Here is an 18,315-nt window from a genome sequence, read left to right on the forward strand (position 1 = left end):
CCTCTCCTCAGAATCCTGCCCAGATTCCAGGACTGACTCAGAACCCCCCAGCTCCGGCTCCCCAAATTCCAGAACCAGCTGAGGATCACAGCACGCAGCCGGCCGCCCCAGCTTCTCTCGCCCTCCTCGCTTGGTGTCTAGGCGTGTGACGGTATCTCTTGACGTATTTATCTCACCCAGCCAGCCAGGATCGTGTTCACTCCTATCCCATACCCAGAGATGACCACTTGCTAAATGTCAGCCCACAAAGACAGTCATAGTGAAGGCCACAAATCACAGGGCCACAAGTACTAGGATTGTCGTGAGGAAAAAAAAAAAAAAAAAAAAAACCTTGGGGCCAGTGCTTTGGTGCTGGCATCCATATGGATGCTAGTTTGAATCCTGGCTGCTCTACTTATTTATTTATTGACAGGCAGAGTGGACAGTGAGAGAGAGAGAGAGACAGAAAGAAAGGTCTTCCTTTACCGTTGGTTCACCCTCCAGTGGCCGCTGCGGTCAGCGTGCTGTGGCCGGTGCACCGCACTGATCCGAAGGCAGGAGCCAGGTGCTTCTCCTGGTCTCCCATGCGGGTGCAGGGCCCAAGTACTTGGGCCATTCTCCATTGCCTTCCTGGGCCACAGCAGAGTGCTGGCCTGGAAGAGGGGCAACCGGGACAGAATCCGGCACCCCGACCGGGACTAGAACCCTGTATGCCAGCGCTCTACTTCTAATCCAGCTCTCTACTATGGCCTGGGAAAGCAGTAGAAGATGGCCCAAGTCCTTGGGCCCCTGCACCTATGTGGGTGACCTGGAAGAAGCTTCTGGCTCCTGGCTTCAGATTGGCACAGCTCCAGCCATTGTGGCCATCTGGGGAGTGAACCAACAGATGGAAGACCTCTCTCTCTGCACCTCTCTGTAACTGCCTTTCAAATAAATAAATAAATCTTTGAAAAAAAGTTCATAGGGAAAATGCAACTAAATGTTAAGTTGATTTTGGTGCAAAACTTCTGCATTATTTTTTGTAATATGCATTTCCATGAACTTTTTGAAGACTTTCGGTATTTGAGTATTATCTTAATTTTTATATTAGGTATATGCATTTCTTTTTTAATTTAAAAACACATTCTTTCTTAAAAATGCATTTATTTATTTAAGAGATAGACAGAGATAGAGCTCCTCCTGTCTGCTGATTCTCTGCCCAAATGCCGGCAACAGCCAGGAGTGGGCCAGGAGCCAGGACCTCGTTTACTTGAGAGATCACCACTGCTTCAGGATCTGCACGAGCAGGACGCTGGAGTCAGGACCCAGAGCTGGGAATCCAGCCCAGGCCCTCCAGTATGGGATGCAAGCAACTCAACAGCTAGGGTAGATGCCTGCTCCCTAAAAACCTGTTCTTAACCCATGCGGTTCAGCAACACGCAGCCCTTCCCCAAGCAGGGACTCCGAGGCCTGGCTTTGGTTCAGTCAGAAGAGGGCTAGGGAGTCGGTGGCGGGAGCTCCAGTGATGGACATAGGAAGGGCCAGCACAGGCCTTGGCCATCATCCTACGTCCCAGGGATGCAGCGCTGCCTGCACACCTCCCTACCGGCACCGCTGGTGCCAGAACAGGGTCACATGATGCCACGGTTCGAGTGTTCCCCAAGATTTCACGTTAATCCCCTTGTTTACATGTTGATGGCCTTTAGAGGTGAGGCCCTCAGGGTGTGACTCGGATCAGGTGCGGTTCAGAGGCTGGGGCCCCACAAGGGCTCCACGATGCCGTGAGTGGTTTCAGCTCACCACCCCGGGGATGCCCTCCACCTCGCTGGGATGCCACGAGTCGGCCTGTTTCAGACTTCCAGCCCCTAGAGCCATGAGCCGAACACACCAGTCGGGGCGCCGGATTCTGTCCCGGTTGCCCCTCTTCCAGGCCAGCTCTCTGCTGTGGCCAGGGAAGGCAGTGGAGGATGGCCCAAGTGCTTGGGCCCTGCACCCCATGGGAGACCAGGAGAAGCACCTGGCTCCTGCCATTGGATCAGCGTGGTGCGCCGGCCGCAGCGTGCCAGCCGCGGCGGCCATTGGAGGGTGAACCAACAGCAAAGTGTCTCTCTCACTGTCCACTCTGCCTGTCAAAAAAAATAATAATAATAAAATAAAATAAATCACCCGGCCTGTGGCATTCAGTTCTAGCAACAGAACAGAACCCGTGGGCAGTCCAACTACCAGGGATCTGGGAAGTGGGGCAGGGTGGAGTGGTAGGTGTAACCCAGGTGTAGCCCAGTAGGGCCGAGTGGTAGGTGTAACCCAGGTGTAGCCCAGTAGGGCCGAGTGGTAGGTATAACCCAGGTGTAGCCCAGTAGGGCTGAGTGGCAGGTGTAGCCCAGGAGGCCTCTTCTGAGCCAGAGGGCCTCCCACTCACTTCCTTTTCCTCTTGCTGTGAGTTGACGGCGACCTGGTCCCTTGGTGGCTCCCTCTTCCATGGCCCTGGTGTCCCCTTCTTCCCATCCCCTCCCCTGTCTGCTCAGCCCTCAGCTGTCCCAAATGAGAGCTTTTTTCGTTGCCTTCCAAACCACAGCTCTTCCCCTCCCAGAATATTCTAGAAAGGCATTTTTCTAAGGAAAGCTGGTTCCCTCCAGGAGAAGGAGCCTGGTGCTGGTGACCCAGACTCAGTATCCGTCTCGGGACACTTGGATTTTTTTCTGCCCTAAGCATCAGAGTGAGTGCAATGTTTGGGGCCCAAGTGAAAAGTACTCGGTTCCTGAAACAGGAAATCAACCCCGTGGATCCAGCAAGAGGAACGGCAGCCCGGGACGCCCAAGCTGAAGTATCAGAGGTAACCGCAGACCGCAGGGGATCTCGGGGCAAAGAGTCGCCAGTTCTATGTTGACTGAATGTCGGGGTTTTTCTCTTGGCGTGGTCCCTCGGTGGGTGCCAGCAGGTAATACTAAGCAATAGTGACTCGCCTTACGTTCAGGTTTCCTCAGTTCCCCTTCGAAAGCTTTAAGATATTCAGAGCAGGAGCAGGCGCTGTGGCTCAGCAGATGAAGCCACGGCTGGAGTGTCTGCATCCCACACTGCAAAGTCTAGTTCCAGCCCTGGCTACTCCGCTTCCCATCCAGCTTCCTGTGACTGTGCTGGAAAGACAGCAAATGATGGCTCCAGTGCTTGGGCCACTGCCATCCGTGTGGGACACCTGGATAGGGATGCAGGCTTCTAGCTTGGGCCAGGCCCAGCCCTGGCTACTACAGGCATTTGGGGAATGAACTAGCACATGGAATCTCTCTCTCTCTCTCTCTCTCTCTCTCTCTCTCTGCCTTTCAAAGAAAAATTTACAAATATAATGCATTGCCGCCTGCAATGGTGCTGTCCCATATAGGAGGCGATTCGAGTCCCTGCTGCTCCATTTCTGATCCAACTCCCTGCTAATGGCCTGGGAAAAGCAGAGAAAAACAGCCAAAGTGTTTGGGTCGCTGCCTCCCATGTGGGAGACCCAGATGAAGCTCCAGACTCGTGGCTTCGGCCTGGCTGTTGGAGCCATCTGGGGAGTGGACCAGAGGATGGAAGATATCTCTCTCTGTAACTTTAACATTCAAATAAATGTAAGTCTTTAAAAAAAAATACCTAGCAAGGTGCGAGAAGCTCTGTAATGAGTTTTCTTGACCATGGTTGGGATTCTCCACCAGCACTCCACCCTCCCCGGCCCCTGGCCTTTTCCTGACCTGAGTCATCTGCAGGAAACTCACCTTTCCTCTTGCTGCCCATTGCACTCACCTGGGGACTTTTTTTTTTTTGGCCTTTGAAGAGGCAGAAAAGCAGACAGCTAGCTCCCAGGAGTTGGTTCACTCCTGGCCCGATGGAACAACTGAGGAAGCGACAGCTAGGAAGGAGCCCTGGGGGGAGGCCTGGGGCTGTGCCGCGCTGTGTGAGCCCTTGAAAGAGAGTGAAGAGCCAGTGGGATGGGGTCCGTGAGGCCCCTAGAAGAGGCCAGGGCCATTTCATCTGAGCATCATGTTCCCAAAGGACCCTGGATTTCGACTTTTTTTTTTTAAATACCAAGTGTTTTTATTATTATTTTAATTTGAAAGAGTGACTAAGGGAGACAGAGAGGGAAAATATCTTCCACCTGCTGGTTCACTCCCCAAATGGCTGCAAAGGTCAGGGCTGGGCCAGGCCAAAGCCAGGAGCCTGGAACTCTATCTAGGGTCTCCCACATGGGAGGCAGGGACTTAAGCACTTGGGCCATCTTCCACTGCCTTCCCAGGTGCATTAACAGGGAGCCAGATCAGAAGTGCGGAAGCCTGGACCCTAACCAGTGCCCATATGGGATGCTGGCGCTGCAAGCATCCCTATCACAGTGCTGGTCCAAGACCTTTTTGTATTACCTCCACGTGAGGTCACACCTCTAGTCACTGTACACCATGTCTCCTACAGGACTTACCCATGCAGGGGAAACACACCAGACGCCACCTTGCCCTTGTCACTGTCTGATGTTCTAGAAGGCTCTGTACATGGAGATCAAGGTCCTCAGGGAGCACTCCCTGCCTGTGCATCTCCTTCCCCTGCTCAGTGTGGCCTCCCTGCCTTCGTGCTGGCCCAGGCCCCCCGGAAAGAGCTGATGGAAGTGTGGTCATGCCATAGTCTCCTCTTCCCAAAAGCTCAGTCCCAGCCACTGTCCCCCATCAAAGGCCATCAGGATGCCACCAGAGCAGCGTCCACAGGGCTGGGCTCCAGCCTGCAGCCCTGCTGGGCTTCTCTTCCCTGAGCAGTGGCTGCCCCCGTGAGGGCGAAGGCAGCCTGGCCCCGCCGTCTCTGTGCAGGGGACAGCTGGAGTGAGGGGAGTGCCAGCTGGGTGCACAGGAAGCTTCTGGCGATGGGGCAGCCTCTGGGAGGCTGTGTGGGGCCAGCATCCTGGGGCAGCAGGGGAGGGACGCCTCAGCCAGGCAGCCCTTGGGAGGCCAGCGTGGGAGAGCTGGAGGGCGGGGCAGGCCAGGAAGGATCTTTTTGCTGTTGCTTGTTCTTTTTGTTTGTTTTATCTTTCTTACCAAAGACCTGAAGCCCCCATAAGCATGAACAATGCGGTAATGACCCCTGACTCATGGTCACTCAGCATCAACAACCCAAAGCCAGCAGCTCCTTCGTGGACTGCGGCTGCCTGGTGCCCCACCCCACCCAGGCCGTGGTATTTTGTGGCAGATGCCCCTGGTCACAGCATTTCGTTTGTACATGTTTCTCTAAAAGAGAAAAGGAGCAGAGAGAGAAAGAGAGAAGGCTCGGCCAAGTACCGGCTTTTACAGCAGCTCTGTGTGAAGAATTCTATGTAGAGAGGGAGAGCCAAGAATCTACCAGTGACTTTAAGACCACCCCAGGGGCCAGGCCTTTGATGGAGGACTTTTGGGGGTACTCAACCCAGCTCAGCACTCACAGGATGGGGGTTTGTGTAGAGACCACGTGTCGGGTGAGGGCCGCATACAGGGTGAGGAAGAGGCTGAGGCATGACACATCTGTCGCCTGCGGAGGGGACAGAGGTCAGGCCCTAGCTACCTCCATGTGCGAGGGCCACCAGGACTTTGTTTAAAATCAAGGAAATGCCAAACATGGTTATGGAAGCGGTCGGATATTTAAAGCGTTTCCATTGAACACATGAAAGCTGTTGCCAGGGGAGAGAAGGCTGCAGTGTAATCATGGTCACATAAATAATTAGAAATTTTATGTAAGAACGTATGCATGTGGCAATCTGGTGCCGCTCTACAAGGAGCGGGTGCGGGAGCTTGCATTTAAAGCTGAATGAGAAAGTCTGTCTTCTTTCAACGCTGTCCGTGGATCTCTGGTTCTAGCTTCAACCTCCTTGGTGCTTTAACTTTTTCTTAAAGTAAATTTTATTTTTCGAGCAGTTTTGGGTCCACGGTAGAACTGAGCAGAAGCTGCAGAGAGTTCCCTTACGCCCCTGCCCTACAGTGCACCAGGTCCCCCAGCAGAGTCCTACGCTGGATTCAGTCAGGGAAGTGACACTGACCCAGAGCACACAGGATGGAACCAGGCTGAAGTCAGGAGCCAGGAGCTACATCCTGGTCTCCTCCAGGGTGGCAGGAAGCCTAGTACTGGGGCTGCCTCCCAGACACATTGGCAGGAAGCGGGATCGGAAGCAGAGGCAGGACTTAATCCCAGGCCATCTGATAGGAGATAAAGTTGTACCAAGGGGTGGCTCCACCCATCGCACCACAATGCTGCCCCTTGGTGCCTTCACCCTGTGGGCTTTGACACAGATGAGACGACCTGTGACCTCCATTGCAGAATCCTTTAGGACAGTTACATTGCCCTGAGACGTACACCTCCTCTCCTCTCCACGCCTCCCTCCCTCTCCCCAGCCCCTGGCAGCCCCTGGTTGTTTATTATTATTATTATTATTATCTCGTAGTTTTACGTCTTTCAGAACGCCATGTGGTTGGGACTGTCCAGTGTATAGCCTTTTCAGAATGGTGTCTTTCACTGTGTAGTGTGTATTTATAGTTCTATGTTTTTTCACGGCTTGATGGCTCGTATCATTTTGTCACGGAATACTATTCCGTTGACTGGTTGTAACACAGCTTGTCCATTTGCCTACCGAAGGATACCTTGGTGGCTTCCAGGTTTGTGCAGTCATTAATAGAGTGGCTCTAGCCAACCCTTGTAGGTTTTTGTGTAACATAAGTTTTCATTCAGCTCCTTTAGATGAGCACCAAGGAGCACAGTTACTGAGTGGTACGGTGAGAATGTGCTTAGTTTGGTAAAAATCCTTCAACCTGCCTTCCAATGTGGAAGGTTACACCATTTGCTTCCCTCTAGCAACAAAAAGAGTTGCTGTTGCTCCACATTCTCATCAGCGTCCTGGGTGTCAGTGTTTTACCATTTGGTGTGTGGCTGTACCTCATGGTTGTACTTTGCATTTCCCTCATGACATAGGATGCTGGACACATTTTCATATGTTTTGCTGTCATCTATAAATTTTCTCTGGTGAGGTGTGCACCCAGGTCTTTTGCCTATTTTTTTAGTTGTTTATTTTATTGTTGGGTTGCAAAGTTTTGTGTCTATTTGGGGTAGTAATGCTTTGCCAGGTGCGCTTTTACAAATACCGACTCCCATCCTGTGGCTTGTATTTGTATTCCTCTTGATACCCAGCCTCTTTCGAGGAGATTTGGAGACCCACCAGGTGCAATGGGGGTCACCCCTCCTCCACCCCCATGCCCCCAGTGTCCTTGAAGAGAAAAGCAGGTGGGGGTACCCCTCCTCCACCCCATGCCCCCAGTGTCCTTGAAGAGAAAAGCAGGTGGGGGTCACCCCTCCTCCACCCCATGCCCCCAGTGTCCTTGAGGAGAAAAGCAGGTGGGGGTCACCCCTCCTCCACCCCCATGCCCCCAGTGTTCTTGAAGAGAAAAGCAGGGTGTGCAGGAAAGAGCTTGATGTGGCCCAGAGGGAGTGGGAGACCTGAGGCTGAGCCTGTGGAGACACGTCACTCACTCAAGGGAGACGCAGGTGCGGCCGAAGGCATGCAGGGAAGCGTGTGCAGGGAGGAAAGGGGCACCGGAAGTCGAGGAGAGAGCAGGAGACAGCCTGGCACGGGCTGGGAGACCCAGGGAGGTTGCTGTCCCCGTGGCAGCCTGGGAAGTCCTGCAGGCTGAGCGCCTGCCAACCTTGTCGGGACAGGTGGACCCCAGAGGCAGCTGGCTCAGATAAGCTCCAGCGAAGACCGCGCAATTCAGACGCTGTCACTAGGGGTCCTTCTTGCGCTGCCCGTGCGGCAAGTCACTTGGCCATCAGCCCTGTCCACAACAGCACTGGCAGACCCCAGTGAGCCCATGCCAATGTCAGGTGCACCATGCTCACCTATGCCACCCTTTCTGGGAAACTGAGACCTTTCAAAAACCCACCCTCCCAATGTAAAGCATTCCTGGTCCCGGCGCCCAGGGAGAGGGTGTCACATTCTAGGGGGCAGCCTTCACTTAAATATTCCCTGACTCAGCAGGACAGGCCGGTGTGAGGATAGTCCCCGAGACTGTTTGCTTCCCCGTTTCCTTTTCAAACCCCTACACCACCAAAAACAACCAAAGAAGCCAGCCCGGAGCCCCGCCTGTCTCTGTGGGCGTGAGTCCTCTCCTGGTTCACAAAGCTTCGCCCACGGTCAAGGCAGGATGGTGACGCTGTACCAGCGGGCCCAGAGGCAGCCCCAGCTCGCTGAGCATGAGGTCTCAGAAAGAAAATCTTGGGCACATTTTCTCAGCTCCCCCCATCTATCTAAAAATAAACCAAATCAGGAACTGCCTTGTCGCAGCCCTGGTTCAGGACAATTTCTGGACCCATTAAGGCCCAGCGTCCCCACAGGGGCTCATCTCGGGCACCAGTGATCAGGCGGGTGGATGCTGTAAGAGAAGAGGCTGGCAGGGGTGAGGATGGTGGGCAATGGAAGATCGGTCTTGAGCCGCCTCTGAGTCACCAGCCTGCAGAGTCACGGGTAGGCTTGCAGAGCCAAGGGAAGGAAGCGCAGCCACACGTGGGCCGTGTCCCCATGACAGGCAGGCTGAGATCCCCGGGGCTCCAAGGTCTCCTAACCTCGGGTGGACATGGGGCCCACCAGCACTGGGAGCCTCTGTCTGGGTAATCTTTCTGTGCCTGGAATTCTGCCATTGAAGGTTCTATAGCAGCTAATACAGCCCCGACGTGTACCTGCCTTTGATTCCTGCCTCTGGCCCCTGACTCCAGCTTCCTGCTCTTGCAGGAGCTGGGAGACAGCAGTGATGCGCAAGTACTTGGTCCCTGTTACCCATATCAGAGATCTAGGTCAAGCTCCTGGCTCCCAGCTTTGGCCCTGGCCGTTGTGGGCATTTAGAGAAAGCCAACAGATGGTATTTCTGTCTTTGTCTGCCTACCTTTCAAATAAATAAATAATTCTTAAAGACTCTATTTTCTCTAAGCACATACACAGAAAAAAAAAAAAAAAAAAACACTGGAATAAGCCTGACTGCAGATGGAAGATCTCTCTCTCTGTCTCTCCCTCTCTCTCTCTGAAACTCTTTCAAATAAAGTATATACATCTTTTTTTTTTAAAGGGAGGGAATAAAAAAACTCTTGTTCCCCTTTCCTTCTCTCTCACGATCAGTGATTCAATTAAAATGAGTCGAAAAGAGTGTGTCTAGTGCTGTTCCATCTGTTTTGCTGTTTCTTGTTTTTTAAGATGTATTTGTTTAAAAGGTAAAGACAGCAAGAACGATCCCTTGATCTTCCATCAGCTGGTTCACTCTCCACATGGCCACAACGGCTGGGGCTGGGCCAAGCCAAAGCCAGGAGCCAGGAACTCCATCTGCATGTCCCATGTGGGTGCAGGGACCCAAGCACTTGTGCCATCTTCCGCTGCCTTCCCAGGAGCATTAGCGGGGAGCTAGACAGGAAGTGGAGCAGCCAGGACTTGAACTGGTGCTTATATAGGATGCAGGCCTTGCAGGTGGAGGTTTAATTACTATACCATAGTGCCAGCCCCTCAATCCTTGTTTTATTTTATTTTTGTTTTAAAGAAAATGGCTAGAATATTCTCATATGTACTTGTAAATACAGAGAAAGTGGAATGCCAGATACAGATGATGGGCTAGGAAACAGATTCCCATTGGAAAGGAGGGCTTCAAAGGGGAGTGGCGTCCATGAGAGCTGAGGGTAAGGGAGGGCACCTGCAGGAGGTCTCCATTCCCTGGGGGGTGCGGTGGGAACACCAGAGTCCACCAGGAGGCAGGCCTACGCTGTTGAAAGGGTTTAGGCTCTCTGCACCTGGGCCTGCTGGTCTGGCGAGAGGGGTGCAGGCTCCAATGCCTGGGATGGGGCCTGGAGCGTTTGCAGATATGTGCTGGATGCTCAGGAAATGTGGTTTCCTTCCCCTTGGCACAAAGGGGCAATCCCAGGTGATCCCAGAGTGGAGCGCTGCAGTCTTCCGTGGGTTGCTTCCCCCACCTGCTCCCAGAGCCCCTTCCCTGAAAGCAAACACCCAGGAAGACAGACCTGGTTCACGTGAAAGCCTATGGAGGACAACTTCCAGAGCCCACTCTCCAGCCCTCCCAGTGCGGGGCCCTAGCCATCTGCAGCCCGTGTGACCGTGGGTCCAGCAGTTAGCCCCCCTGTGCCTCAGTTTCCTCTTCTGGACAGTTGTGAGGATTAAATGAGATGCTACAGACAGAAGGGCCTTGGGAACTGCAACAGTTGTTTGCTCCTATTCTTATTGACCCTTTTGGTTTTTCCAGATTTGTCTTACTTATTTGAAATGCAGGGTGACAGGGGCGGGGGGGCAGAGAAAGAAGCCTTCCATCTGCTGATTCACTCCCCAAATGCCCACAACAGCCAAGGCTGGGCCAGGATGAAACCAGAAGACAGGAACTCCGTCCAGAAGACAGGAACTCCATCCAGATCTCCAATGTGCATGGCAGGAACCCAAGCACTGGGACCACCATCCAGGGTCTCTCAGGCACATAAGCAGGAAGCTGGATCAGAAGCGGAGCCAGGATATGGGATGTGGCCTTGCCCAGCAGTGGCTTAACCTGCTGTGCCACAACACTGATCCCATTGTTTTCATTTTTGAAGACCCTTATTATGCTGTCATACTTCCCCACTTGCCACAGCTCCATCAGATGCTAACGCAGATGGTAAATGAACAGGATGTGGGGCAAGCATTTAGCTTCATGGTTAAGACGCCCACATGTCCCACATCAGTGCCTGGATTTGATGCCCAGCTCCAACTTCCTGCCAGTGCAGACCCTGGGAGGCAGCAGGTGATGTCCCATGTGGTTGGGTCCCTGCCATCCACACTGGGAGTCCTGGATTCAGTTCTTGGCTCCTGTCTCCAGCCCTGGGCCCAGCCCCCAGCTGTTGTGAGCATTTGAGAAATGAACCAATATGTCTGTCTGTCTGTCTCTCTCTGTTTCCCAGACAATAAACTTGAAAAGGCTGTGAGCTGTACTTAGTAGAAGTGAAGCGTATTCACGCTCACTCTCCAGATGCCTGTCCTGTCCAGCCGGCCTTACTGCTGATCCCTGGGGGACACTGAGTGGTCCAAGTGTGCAGGAACAGCACCGCCTGTTTGACAGTGTAGACCAATGTCTCCATGACAGTTGCTGGCATTGGTAACCTCAGATCTCAGGGTCCTCAGTCTGTCCCCCCAAGGTGGGCATGTGAGGACCTCCCCAGGTCTGAACATGTCCTCCTGTGTGTCCCACACTCGTCTTTCTGTCACGTGCTCTGCTCCCATGCAGGAAAGCCCCAAGGCAGGCTGGTCAGTGGCGGCGGTGTGTGTGGGTGTGTGTGTGTGTCTCTCTGAGCCCCTCTCGCACTTCCTGAAAGTGCTGTAGATAAACACAACGAAGATGACCAGATGACCGTCGGTGATAATGACAGGAATTGTGCTCGGGCCAACTGCGCTTCCCACGAGCTTCTCAAAAGTGATCTGATCTGTGACAGCCCACAGTCGGCCTCCACAAGTGGGAATGCCTTTGTTTAAGACTGCGCCTCACGCCGTATCTGCCAGGAACCATAAAAACACGTTCTTGATCTGCTCCCCCTGGTCACCCATTTCTGAGACTCTAGCCTTAAAAAGTCATTGAAAGAGAGAAGGGAAAGAAGAAGTTGTGCTTTGTGAGAATGTCCACTGGGCGGGAACCCACGCAGCTGGCCCTCGTGGCCGTGGGTATCCCGGGGAAAGCTTGTGCTTGCTCATCTTTTGTTATTGTGAAGACTTTGTGCCGCGTCTTACTACTTTTCTGATCAAAATAAGGACATGTGTCGTGAAACAGGATGTGCCTTAGGGTCTCAGATCACCTGTGCCCTCAGCTGGCCATGAAGCTGATAGTTAAGAGCAAGGAGCCAGGCCAGCTGCCTGCGTGCGCTACCCAGCTCCTCCACTCACTTGCCGGTGCCTTCGGTAACCACCATTACCACTCTGCTCAGCTCCCTTCTTTTTCTTTGATGATTGATTGATTTAAAAGAGTCCCAGAGGGGAGGGAGATGGGCAGAGAGAGAGAGAGATCTTCTATCTACTGGTTCACTCCCCCCAGGTGGCCACAATGGCCAGGGCTAGGCCAGGAACTCCATCCAGGTTTTCCACAAGGGTGGTAGGCACTCAAGTCCCCGAGCCATCATCTATCCTTTCCAAGTGCATTAACAGGAAGCTGGACTAGAAGTGGAGCAGCCGGGACTCAGACTGGCGGTCTGACATGGAATACAGGCGTCCCAACCAGCGACTTAGCCTGCTGTGCTACCACGCCCACCCCAACCAGTCTCCTTGCTTTTAAAATGGGTTTGACAGGTAGGAATATGGGCCACGTGGGGTCATTATTGCCAGGACCAAATAAGTTAACACACGTAAAAGTACTAGGAAGGGTACCGGCTCACAGTAAGCCACTGCTGTCACTCACCCTCCACGGCCGGCTGCCTCTGACCAGAACCTTCTGCCCTTCCCCCTCAGCTTCCGCATGCTCTGAGCCATCATCTTCCCCGGCCTTCCCCAGCTTGATGGCTATCATCTCTCCAAGCACTGATAAGAAACTCTAAAGTTCAACAGCAGAGGAAAGTTGTACGCATTTGGTTTGTCACGCTGACATGTTCCAAAGTGAACCAGACACCATGTCCACTTGCACCACCACAGAGCCCAGGGCATGCCTCCAAAATCGGGAACCTTTCCCCCATTATCAGAACACATGGCCACCACCGGCAAACTAGCAATGCATGAAGTCCATCTCATAGTTGGCTCAGACATACATATAGAGGCAACAGTTGACACTCTGTAATCTTTGACTTTTGGAACCTGGATCAGACACCTGCTATGAGGATGGAGAGAGACCCAAAGCCCAGAGGTGTGCTCACATCTTGTGTGGAGCAGGCTGTGGGTTAGGTGCCGCCTAACCCTGCTGGTGTAGAGGAGATCAGAGGCTTTCTGGCCAGGGGCAGCAGATACTTTGTGTGTGTCTTCTAGAAAGATACTTGACGGGTGTTTGTCCCATCAGTTGAAAGGTGCATTTACACAGGAACTCCTCCCCAGCTTTGCTAAGGGGGGAACAAAAGACAGGAACATTTTTTTGAAAGATTTATTTTATTTATTTCAAAGGCAGAGAGAGAGAAAGATTAAGATCATCTATCTGCTGGTCCACTCTCCAAAAGGCTGCAATGGCATGGCAAGGCAGACTGAAACCCAGAGCCTAGAGCTCCATTCAGGTTTCCCATGAGGATGGCAGGGACTCGAGCACTTGGGCCGTCTTCTGCTACTTCCCCAGACTCATCAGCAGGGTGCTGGATAAGAAGCAGAACAGCCAGGGCTATGGTGCAGTGGGTTGAAGCCCTGGCCTGAGGTGCTGGCATCCCATATGGATGTCGGTTAGAGTCCTGGCTGTTTCACTTCTGATCTGGCTCCCTGCTAGTATGCCTGGGAAAGCACTAGAGGATGGCCCAATTCCTTGGGCCCCTACACCCATGTGGGAGACCCGGAAGACGCTCCTGGCTTCAGATCAGCTCTACTCTGACCTTTGCAGCCATTTGGGGAGTAAACCAGCAAATGGAAGACTTCTTTCTCTCTCTGTCTCTACCTCTCTCTGTAACTCTGTCTTCCAAATAAATTAAAAATAAATCTTAAAAAAAGAAGCAAAACAGCACTTGAACCAGTGCTCCAATATGGGATACCAACATTGCAAGCAGCAACTTCAGCTACTGCACCACAATGCCAGCCCCAACAAAAATATTTTTTGAAGATTTATTTATTTGAAAGAGTTAGAGAGGTAGAGACAGAGAGAGAGAGAGGTCTTCCATCTGCTGTTTCACTCCCCAGGTGGCCACAATGTCCAGAGCTGTGCCGATCCTAAGTCAGGAGCCAGGAGCTTCTTCCAGGTCTCCCACGTGGGCGCAGGGGCCCAAGGACTTGGGCCATCTTCTACTGCTTTCCCAGGCCATAGCAGTGAGCTGGATTGGAAGAGGAGCAGCCGGGACTAGAACCAGCGCCCATATGGGATGCCCGTGCTTCAGGCTAGGGCTTTAACCCACTGCGTCGGCCCCCTCTTTTTTTCTTTTTTGATGTCCTATCTATCATGTTCTGGTTTTTATTTTATTTTTTAAAGATTTTTTTTTGATAGAGATCTTCCACCTGCTGGTTTACTCCCCAAATAGCTGCAACAGCCAGGGCTGAGGCAGACTGAAGCTAGGAGGTTCTTCTAGGTCTCCCACATGTGTACAGGGGCCCAGGCACTTGGACCAACTTCTTCTGCTTTCCAAGCACATTAGTAGGGAGCAGGATCAGAGGTGGAGCAGCCAGGAATTGAAGACACCTACATGGGATGTTGGTGCTACCGGTGGCAGCTTAGCCCACTATACCACAATACTGGCCCCAGAGAACATCTTAAATGTCCATCACCAGGATGATTCCAGCAATGAGGGCTGTACATGATCTAGAACTTTTAAAAACTCAGGGGCTGGTATTGTGGTGTAACGGGTGAAGTAGCCGCCTGCAGTGCTGGCATCCCATATGGGCACCGATTGGAGTCCCCGCTGTTCCACTTCCGATCCATCTCTCTGCTATGGCCTGGGAAAGCAGTAGAGGATGGCCCAAAGCCTTGGGCCCCTGCACCCATGTGGGTGACCTGGAAGAAGCTCCTGGCTTCTGGTAGGCCCAGCTTCCAGCCTTTGTAGTCATTTGGGGAGTGAACCAACAGATGGAACCTCTCTCTCTTTATCTCTCTCTTTCTCTCTCTCTCTGCCTCTGCCTCTCTGTAACTCTGCCTTTCTAATAAATAAATAAATGTTTTTTTTTAAAAAGTCCTGGAATCTGGGTATAGTTAAGACACCTGCATCCCATACAGAGTGCTTGGGTTCGATTTCCAGCCCCAGCTTCTGACTCCAGCTTCCTGTTAATGCAGACCCTGGGAGGCAGTAGTGATGGTTCAGGTCATTGACCAGGATTGAGGTCCCAGCTCCTGGCTTTGGCTCTACCAAAGACTTGGCTGATGCCAGCACTTGGGGAGTCAACCAGAGGATGGGAGTTCGCTCTCTGTGTGTATTTCTCTGCCTTTCAAGTAAATATTTTTTCTTTAATCTCATGATAATGAAATGCAATACCTGACTTTCACTGGGTCCTGTGTCTGACAAGGGAACGTGATGTTACAGACATTATTGGGGTGAGTGACAGAGCAGCTGGTAGATCAGAGAGAAGTGGTGTACAGACATTCCAGCTGAGTTGTGAGCCCTCGCTCTTAGGAAATACACAGTGAAGTCTTTAGAGTGAAGAACCAGGCTGTACACAGCTTATCTTCAAATGCCCCCCAAAATCTGCCTGTGATGTGTGCACAATACACACGACACCTACCCACAAGCATGCAGACACACACAGCGGGAGGGTGACACAGCACAATGTTATTTTTATTTTTATTTTATTTATTTTTTGACAGGCAGAGTGGAGAGAGAGAGAGAGAGAGAGAGAGAGAGAGAAAGGTCTTCCTTTGCCGTTGGTTCACCCTCCAATGGCCACTGTGGCTGGCGTGCTGCGGCCGGCACACCGCGCTGATCTGAAGCCAGGAGCCAGGTGCTTCTCCTGGTCTCCCATGGGGTGCAGGGCCCAAGCACTTGGGCCATCCTCCACTGCACTCCCGGGCCACAGCAGAGAGCTGGCCTGGAAGAGGGGCAACTGGAACAGAATCCGGCGCCCCGACCGGGACTAGAACCCAGTGTGCTGGTGCCGTTAGGCAGAGGATTAGCCTAGTGAGCTGCGGCGCCGGCCAGCACAATGTTAACAAGGACTGGGTCAGGGACCGCCGTATGCTGCTTAGTAACTTTTGTGCAAGTTTGAATATATGCCTAAATAAAAAGTTAAAAAAATGGCAGACAAATATAACCTATGTGTACCATCTCCAGAAAGCCAGGCAAGGCCAGCCAGCATGGGCTGGGCAGTGCTGGCAAGGTGGCAGCAAGAGTGGGACTGGGGGGGTCATCACCGGGAAAAAAGAAATGGGTTGGGGTGGGGCACTGAGAATAAGGTCATCACCCCTCAGGAATTGCCACAAAGTCTAGGGCCCTTCACATCCTTACAACAAGGATGGGGGTCCAGATCTCTGACCCACCTGCCCCCAACCCACCTGCCTTGATCCCCTCCAGAACAGTCAGCCGGGAGTCCCCAGGGAGGGCTTGGCAAAGATCTCGCCATTGCCTGGGCATGCAGCCACATGGCCCCTGCTGGCCTGGCTTTCATAGCTTCCCTGCATGAGGGGGACAGGCCTGTTCTCCCAGACTCAGCACCCAGAGCCCACTTCCTCCTGGCTCCAGCCCTTGCAGTGGCCCCAGATGCCCCCACCCCACCTGGGCAGTGCTGCCTGCAAGCCTCTTGCTGGACAGATGACCCAGGGCCCGGACTCTGTGGTAAGGGCGGCTGTGCCAGCCCAGGCCCCTCTATCAAGTCCCACCCAGTGCCAGTGCCGGGGCCTAATCACTCGTGGTCAGTGGAAAGCCTGCAGAGGGAGAGCCGAGATTGGCCCCTCAATCCCTGCCCAGCTAGAGTGGCTGCTCCCTGCTGAGTGGGGCCCCAGGGATCTGCAGGAGCAGCTTGGAACTTTCCGAAGATTTTGGGGAGCAGGAAGCCGAGGCGATGATGAGAATGGCCACTCTCGTCAGCAGGGGCCAGAACCACGCAGCGGCTTCCTTTCCTGTGCTGACTCTGCTCGGCTGCTAGTGCACCTGGCACTGTGATGAGAAGGACTCTGAGGCCCTCTCCAAGCTTGAAGGAAGGAGTGTACATGGAAGATCTGCTGGCTGCCACAGTGAAACACGGGAGACACGCGGTGTGCCCACCACAGCTTACCACGCTGGGGCAGAGCCTGCCTGCCCTAAGTTGCACACATGACCCTCTGCAGAGAGCTGGGGAGAGGGCATAGGAGAGCTGTTGTTGTCATTCTTGTCACTGTCAGCCACTGAGCACCTCCCTTTAGCCAGAATTAAAAAAAAAAAAAAAAGATTTATGTATTTATTTGGAAGGCAGAGTTACACAGAGAGAAAGAGAGAGAGGTCTTCCATCTGATGGTTCACTCCCCAGATGGGTGCAACCACCGGAACTGCGCTAATCCGTAGCCAGGAGCCTCTTCCAGGTCTCCCACGTGGGTGCAGGGAGCCAAGGACTTGGGCCTTCTTGAACTGCTTTCCCAGGCCAAAGCAGAGAGCTGGATCGGAAGTGGAGCAGCCGGGACTCGAACAAGCACCCATATGGGATGCCTGAACTGCAGGCACCAGCTTTACCTATTATGCCACAGCGCCGGCCGCTAGCCAGTATTTGACGCTTTCCCTGCCGCAGACCCAAAGCATGTGACAGGAACAAGCAGCAGCTCCAGTCTTGCTGCTCTCAGTATCTGTCGAACGAGAGGGTGGGCAATGCAACCCATTTTGCAGCAGTGGCAACTGAGACTTTAGCAGGTGGCAGAGCCAGCCACAACCTGGGTACTTTTCCTCCCAGCCACCCTCCCATGCCAGGGATGGGCGGGAGCCTAAGTGTCACGCTGCTATTCCTGAGCCCCCACCCCAGACCCAAGCCCTCCTCCCAATATGGGGGACAGCAAGGTGGGCAGAGGTGGGCCACGCCCACAGACAGCAGCCAAGGCCTCCCTGCATCCGTTACTGACCCCCAACCCAGGCTCTGCCCACCACACAGCAGTGATAGATAGTTTGTGAAATACCCCGAGCTTGCGGTTGACCAGAATTCTGAAATAATTCCATTGAGACCGGAATTCATGCAATGTTCTGTATCCTGATGTGGTAAAGAGGGCCGCCCGCGGGAGGGGTCGAGGGGATGTGAAGGCCCCGGGATGGGGAGGTGGCCTCCAGGCCCTGCAGCAGGAGCTTCTGCTGCCCCCCCCTCGCCCACGGGCTCCGGAAGGCCCATCTGACAGGAGCATTGCCCTGATAAGCGCCACCTGACCAGGAGGCCCCAGGCAGAGAGATTAATGCACAAATTGTCAACAACCTCCCCACGCGGCACCCCCATGGGGCAGCGGGGCCGGAGCAGGGGCGAGGGGGGTGGGGCACGGCTGGGAAAGGAAGGGCACAAGAGCCTCAGCCAGAGATAGGCAAGAGGGCAGCTCGGTGCACCCCTGCCCATCCAGCCTCGGCCTGGCCGCCCCAGCCTGCTGCAGCCCAGCCCTGGCGGGCGCTAGGAAGAAGCCAGCAAGGCCAAGCACGCATCAAGGTGGCCCACTGTATTCCCCAGCAGGCTCTGGCTGTACGGGCAGGTGGGTGGGAGCCAGCTGGGTCCCCTCTGCCCGGCAACTTCGCACGGCTAGAACTGACCCTTGAGCGTCCTTGCAAACCCTGGGCCTCGTTCCCCAGTCCCATTGG

The 18,315-nt window shown here is 53.6% G+C and overlaps 1 long non-coding RNA gene across 4 annotated transcripts; it reads left to right on the forward strand.

The window, feature by feature from the left end:
* Nucleotides 1-1,145: 1,145 nt before the first annotated feature.
* LOC149124421 (uncharacterized) lies at nucleotides 1,146-16,911 on the forward strand. Of its 4 annotated transcripts, none has more exons than XR_016215041.1 (3): nucleotides 2,299-2,394; nucleotides 2,595-2,791; nucleotides 16,609-16,911. It is a non-coding gene; the product is annotated as an uncharacterized LOC149124421 (long non-coding RNA). The 4 variants fall into 4 exon arrangements; XR_016215042.1 differs by having other exon boundaries at nucleotides 2,668-2,791; XR_016215040.1 differs by having other exon boundaries at nucleotides 1,146-2,791; nucleotides 16,606-16,911.
* Nucleotides 16,912-18,315: the final 1,404 nt, after the last annotated feature.

This window comes from Oryctolagus cuniculus, chromosome 10, assembly GCF_051225735.1.
Source record: "Oryctolagus cuniculus isolate XC-2025 breed Fujian yellow rabbit chromosome 10, ASM5122573v1, whole genome shotgun sequence".
In the NCBI taxonomy this organism is placed as follows: domain Eukaryota; kingdom Metazoa; phylum Chordata; class Mammalia; order Lagomorpha; family Leporidae; genus Oryctolagus; species Oryctolagus cuniculus.